This window comes from Quercus robur, chromosome 5 (genome assembly GCF_932294415.1).
Source record: "Quercus robur chromosome 5, dhQueRobu3.1, whole genome shotgun sequence".
NCBI classification, from domain to species: Eukaryota; Viridiplantae; Streptophyta; class Magnoliopsida; order Fagales; family Fagaceae; genus Quercus; species Quercus robur.
This window is the reverse complement of record NC_065538.1, coordinates 85,806,514-85,813,707: the sequence shown is the minus strand read 5'-3', so window position 1 is coordinate 85,813,707 and position 7,194 is coordinate 85,806,514.

Genomic DNA, 7,194 nt, shown 5'->3' with positions numbered 1-7,194 from the left:
TGAGGTTGTAGCAAATTTTCTATGATGGAAGATATGGTGATATTAACGCTTATAACCTCCATATTCCATACTTTTGTTCTATTGGTAAATCAATAATTTATTTTCAGCTTAACCTGGTAGTTCGCGTCCGTTGTTTGATTTACTACCATGTGTTTGCAACTCCTGTCTCAGTGCTATTCTTTGTTTGATTGTTTGGTTGACGGTACACAATTCCAATCCACACTCACCTATTCTTATCGAACTTTGCTTGTGTTAAACTTAAGGTTAAATATTCCTTCATACCTTGTTCATATTTATTCTTTCACACATCTATCTATAATTGATATGTATTTGCACTTTAATATATAAAATAGTGAAAGTATGAGAATCAAAACCTAAAATTTAATACAAAAATTTTCACATATTTTTTCATAATGGATGAGATTTGCTTTTTTATTGAATACTACACTAATCATAACTTGTCACTTTACAAGTTGTGAAAAAAATTATATCTTTTATGTGTGCTCTAAATCAAAATCAAGTATCATTATTGAAGCATAAAAAAATTTCCATTTGACCATCATTAGTATCTATTTATTGTGCTATAAGCTCGGTATGCTAAAATATCCAAATCTATCGTTTGATTAATATGTTAATTCATCTTGTATTGGTTTTTTTAGTTTCCATGGTAATTATGAAACAAGTTTTTTTTAAACATGAAACTTGGTTTTTTTCATACAATTTGATAATTTAGACTTCGAAGGAGATTTTTAAGAGTTTCACCAAAGAGATAATAATTGATTAAGTTTGTTATACGTAACGAAATATTATGAGCATAAATTTGATTGAAGATGTACTAAGTTCATTTATTTGTTTATTTATAATGTTTATAACAATTTAGACGATCTTTATATACTTATTAAAGTTTAGAAAGATGATAAGTTTCTTTTTAACAAATGAACTAATAATTTCTTCTTCTTTTTTGAGAATCAAATGATCTTATATTTGATTATATAATGTGTGTAGAGTTTGAGTAACTTGAATGTGTATTTTTCTCAAGTGCAAAAAGCTTTGAATGGTGTATTATTAAACTATTTTAATAATACACCATTCAAAGTCGTTGACAGTACTGAGGAGGCGGAGGTACTGGTGTGTCACAGAGCATTGGAGCTAGCTATTGGCTCGGAACTGATAATTGAAGGAGACAACGCCTCTATCATGAAGAATATTGCTGGATCGTGGCCAAGGTTCTCTCGTCTAGGACACTTGTATGCGGACATTCACTGCCTACTATCTGTACTACAGTCTGTGTTTATTACCTGTGTACACCGTGAGGCAAATAGTGTAGCTCACTCTCTAGCCAGACATACTAAAAATATAGATGAGGATACTGTTTGGATGGAGGATTCCCGTCCACCTGCTCTAGAAGCATTGTACTGGGATTCTTGTTAATTTAATCAATATATGAATGGTTTAGTTTCAAAAAAATAAATACTATTAATACAATAATATTTAGGCCCCTAAGTCAAAATTATTGGCTCCGCCCCCTACGGTCCGGTATATACACGGAGTCAAGGGCTAGCAACAGTGACATAAATTTGCATGCAAGTAAAAATGTTAAATGACCCTTTCTCCATGCCAGATGCCAAGAACCGAGGGCTTTTAATGCTATGCTAAGAATTATTCTGTTTGATCCTCTTTGAGACTTTTCCCCCCTACGCTCATTAATTCTTTCTTTCTTAGTTTCTGGATTATGTGATCCCTCTGTAATAACTTGACAGGTGGATTTTGAGTTTTGACTTGCGTCTTTTATGAATAGAACATAGAACATAGTTTCTCAAAAAAAAAACTTAGAACATAAAATGATGCAATCCCATTCTCATCGTGTGTGCATGTGACATTCTTCCAATTTCATAACTTTTTTCTTTGCACGTTTTGATCAAAGTCTAGTCAATGTTAGAAAGCTTAGGAGGTAAGATTTAGGTCATCTTTGGATACACGTTGCATTTTGCTGCGTTTAGTTTTCTGCGTTTTTCCTCTTTTTTTTTTTTTTTTTTTTTTTTACTATTCATGCACTGTACATGAACAGTAGCCGCAACTTTTGATCAATCTTTCGTGAACAATGCATCCGTGCACTGTTCACGAACCCACAAATTTCATTTTTTATCAACTTTTTCATTAAAAATGGGTCTCACGACATTATTCACACATTTAAAAATTATTTTGCTACAGTATTTTCGGTTTTCGGTTTTCAGTTTCAGCAAAATAAGTTCTATCCAAACTTATAGTGTAAGTTTGGATAGAGCTGGAAAGTGATTTCAGCTACGTCCAACGTTTTTTAGTGGGTTCCATGCACTCTGCATGGGACCTGCAAGTGCTTTTTTCAGTAAAAACAACTTTAAAATTGGGTCCTACGACATTATTCACACATTTAAAAATTATTTTGTTACAGTATTTTTAATTTTCAGTAATAAGTGGTATCTAAACAAACTCTTACTATTTTTCCTTTATCATTCACCATCTATAACATCAAGTTGTGCAAAAAAAAATTGTGATCTTAAATTTTCTCTAAATTCAAATATTCTAAAAAAATATTATTTTGACATATCAAAAAGTTATTTTATACATTATAATGCATCATTTTATAATAAATCATATATCACATATTCTATACATTACCACTTTATGAGAAGTCAAAAACTGGACTCCCCACTTTTTTATTTCACTTTCTCTCCCCCACTTTTCTCCCCAAATTGGGCGGATTGCAAAATATGGGCCCGAAGAGAATTGGTTTTTATGCGTTTCTTTTTTCCTCTATCCTCCAAAGTAGTCCAAACACAAGAAACCACTTCCCTTCCCTTGCTTTTCCTTCCCTTCCTTCCTCTTCCCCCCCTTTCCAAATGCAGTGTTAGTCTTTACCATACATTTGCGTCAAAAACCCAGAAAAGTGAACGTCTGCCATATTTGTTAAAAAGGCAAACATTGCCTTTCATTCTCCCATTCTTTGCGAAACAGTCTAAAGGGAAGTAAAATAATAAAGTTATGTCACATAAAGATAGATTTTTTATTTTTATTTTGAAATAATAATCATTGTTTTTCGTCTTCAAGGGATTGCTATTGCTAAGGGAACTGCCTAACTACTATTTCAGGTAGAGATGATAAATCTAATGGCAATTTTAGATTATTAGGGGAATATTTTAGCTAATCCTTTTTAATTTTGGAGAGAGAGAAAGAGATATTTGAGTTTCTCCTATGTTTTAGTGCGTGTAGGGGACTAGATTAGTCTAAAATTCACATGCTTATGAAAAATTCTAATCATCTGAAAGAGGGAGCAAGACAAAGAACACACCTACTAAGATAAAAATTGTATGTAATGGTAAAATTTTGGAGCTTAATTAATACTCCTCTAAGATAATTATTGTCCAAAAATTTTCTTCTAGTGCTTTTTTTAATAATAAAAAAAAAAAAATTATTGTATGAGTACTGACTAAAATTTGAGATTTTATTTTTAAAATTTTTTTTTGTCCTTTATTTGGAGCCTTTTTTTTCACTTTTACATTGAGGGGCTTAGGTAATGGCCTAAGTTTTTGGTTTTTCTGTCATATAAATGTAGGGCTAGTAAGAAGACAAAGGCACCAATTTAAGACCTAAAATATATATAAATGTCATTTCTCATTCTCAAGCATGCCTATGAAAATGTAATTCAACATGCCTACCAAATTGGGAATCTCATATGCAATCAAATCTTATGCACTATGGTAATGTAAGTGTATCTGTAATAAATGTTTTATGCTCCATTTCATAGCCAAAAAAGATGGGTAAGAAATCTGAAAGGAAGATTAATTACAACTCAATCATTTCAAGGAATCTACATTGTATTTGCACAAATATCAATATTTGTAGACATGCTTGCAGAAACAGATTTGCCACATTTAACAGCAACTGATTCCTTTTCCAAGTCAAATGCATATTCCAGGCATCTTTCCAGAGATTTAACAGCAACTGATGTTTCAGTTTCACCAAAGAAAGAGAGGAAACCCCGCTTTGTGTTTAGGAAGTTGGTACTATTGACATATTGTCTATAACAAATAGATGTGACTGTGCTCTCTGGCGTGCAGGTAACATCAGGAAGGTTGGCATTACCAGTCTTTCTTGAAGATCTTTTCCTTATTATAGGAGTATTTTTGAAGGTCATGGCCGAATTTCTTAATGTAGATTCTGGACTGCTACCATTAGCATACATACTTGTCCAAGGTATGTTGGAGTAGAATAGCAAAATGGAGTGTTTGGATGCCTAAAATGAACATATGTGCTTGGTGATCCACCACTATCTGATCTACAGCATTAACCAAATCATTCACCAGAGGTGACTCTGACGGCAATTAAGCATGATTTTTATCCACTGCATGTCGCGAAACCCTATGGACTTGGTTTTTCTTGCCAACTTGACCCATGTGCTCACCAGGTCCCAATGTTAAGGAAGTTGAACATGGATTGCCAGATCCATTGGCCATTCTTGAATTCATAACACCTGAAGCATATTCCCTTAAACTCTTAGGAGTTTCAAGTATTTTGTGAGCAACAGGAATATGATTTTTTTTTGGTGTAAGTGGATGCATCCAAGAAAACATCCAAAAAAATGGCTACCAAGGGCCCATCTGTTTCATCATGGCTAACATTGTGTATGTATGATCCAGTGGTGATACCACTTGCAGCAGCACCTTTGTGGTTACTCTGTGTCCCATTTAGTGGATCTACTAGTTCAGTTTACAGATTTTAGGTCCAAATGCCAAACCTCTAAAGGAAGTCATAAAGCAAACTTATCAAACTAAGGATTATTTGAGAACAAACTACTATGGGACCAATCAAGTGAGCGAAGCACTTATTCTGCTTCTTCTATTGTCCAATTCAGGAAGAATAGAAACTGTCTCCTCAACCTTGGGACAATTAAAGTACAGAATGTAAAACTCGCCTTATTAAACCATTTATAATCAGCTATATTTGGTCATGAATATTTCACGGCAATACAGAGTGCAAGATTATGGCTGCGACGATTGTGTTGGACCTGCACTAAACATTTGGTTCTAGGAGATTGCTTGAAATTTTTTTCAAGTAATTAAAATTTCAATTATGTTAATATTTCAGCTTATTTCAAATCAGAATGCAAAGAAAGAACTGGGAGATATTGATAGCCTCATAGAAGAGAAAGTGGACAAGGTGGTGGAAGGATTTCTAGAAGATGTCAAGGAGAATTTGATTTACACCAAAGGTTGGCCTATTAATATTTCTGCTAACATAGTCTCCAAGGCAGCTCTTAATGCATATACAAGGGTTCTAGCAAGGAAGTACCCTAAAATGGCAATCAACTGCGTGTGTCCAGGGTATACCAACACATACTTAAACCACAATAGTGGAGCTTTAACTGTTGAAGAAGGTGCAAAAAAGTCCTGTGATGTTGGCTTTGATGCCTGAAGGTGGGTCTTCTGGCCTCCTCTTTGGTCAAATAGAAGTATTAAACTTTTGAATAAGAAATGATGCTACCCAATGAGTACATAAGCATAGGGAAGAAATATGGAGAATGAAAATGTGTTATGGATGCTTCTTTAAATCTTATAATTGGTTAGGCCCTTTTAAATATATACCACTGTAAGTTTCTTTAAAACCTTCTCACCTCTCTTCGTGTCTGTGTGTTAAAAATATTTAGTATTTAAAAAAAAAAAAAAAAAATCTTACAATTGGTTTATTTCGATCTTGCATTAATCAATAACAGCTTTAGAAAGTCTTTTTTATTCTACTTTATATTATGTGAAAACTCTTTCAACACTAGTTGTTAGAGCAACATTATACTTGTCGAAATTAAAAACTTTTTGACTCATTTATACTGTTCAGTGCCATAAAGAAAGAAAATTTAGGTTACTTTAAATTTTTGTATAAATATATTGTGGATGCCTAGTTTTCGATTATGGATTCAGTGATGTGATTGAGCTCACAATTTACTTATTATAGTGGGTTTACGTATATCCTACAATGAAAAGTTTCTTCGAATTAGGGCTAAAGTTAAAAAGGGATTGTTGATTGGGCTAACCGAGCAATCTGGCTTCTAAACCTATTCTCTCTTTCTCACTCCTTTAGGTTCTCTACCTTCTAGGTCCAACCCCTCTCCCTTTTGCTTGCTCCCTATTTATAACCTTTTGTTGGTGGGTCAACAATGATTGTTTTTAACGTTCTTTGTGCGGGTGGGGCCCACTAGGATTATTCTTGACAAGGGGGCCCCACTTTGGAAATAAAAATTCGATCCTTGGGACTCACAATAGACACCGGATAGCTTTGTTAATTTTTGCTCAATATCTATTTCAAAGAAAAGCATCTACTTATCTCCAGCAAAACCACTAATTGGCACTGTAATACTAGGCTAAATTAAATATAGAATTTCTATACATGAGATCTTTATTTCATTCACCAAGAGAGAGGAACCAACAGACATTAGGCATAACTAAATTGAACAAAATCAACTACAGAATTTACACTTGATGCAAAAAAAGGAAAGAAAGAAAGAAAAGGCATATTCACACTTCAAAACTTCATCAATATAGCTTGCCACTTAACAGAATGGATTGTCAAGGCAGTGTCTGCCCACAAAGTATAAACTTGAATAAGGCACTGGGCAGCATGCGTTTGTTCTGTAGTCCCAGATACTATAACTACACCTTCCATAGCCCCAGGCTTTGGGTCATGAATCAACACCTTCGCACCCGAGATCTGAGATGAAATTTCCAGGGCCAACGTTTGCGTCAAAATCAATAAAGTACTATCATCATAAATTTGATGCAGAAAGATTGAAATTAATACACCATTCATAAACTCACCTGCTGGATCTGAGTCAAGTTACTGTTGTTCTCTCCATGAACATGGCCCAAACATGGCCCAAAAATGTTTGAGGAATTGTCATCTCAACAGTCGTGCTGGTCAAAATTGGCACTTGACTTCCGCTGCTCATAATAATATTGGCAGAAAATGAAAAAATGCACTTCCAAATCAAATCATGAAGTTTCTTTTCTATACTTTCTGCTTTTATGTTGTCTCTGCCTGCATAAAACTACATATTACCATTTCCTATAAATCTAAACTGGTCATATATCTTGTCAAGCTTATCCAAACATTAATGCCTCATGCCAAATGAAAAAGAAAGCAAAGAAAAAACGTGGAACAGAATAG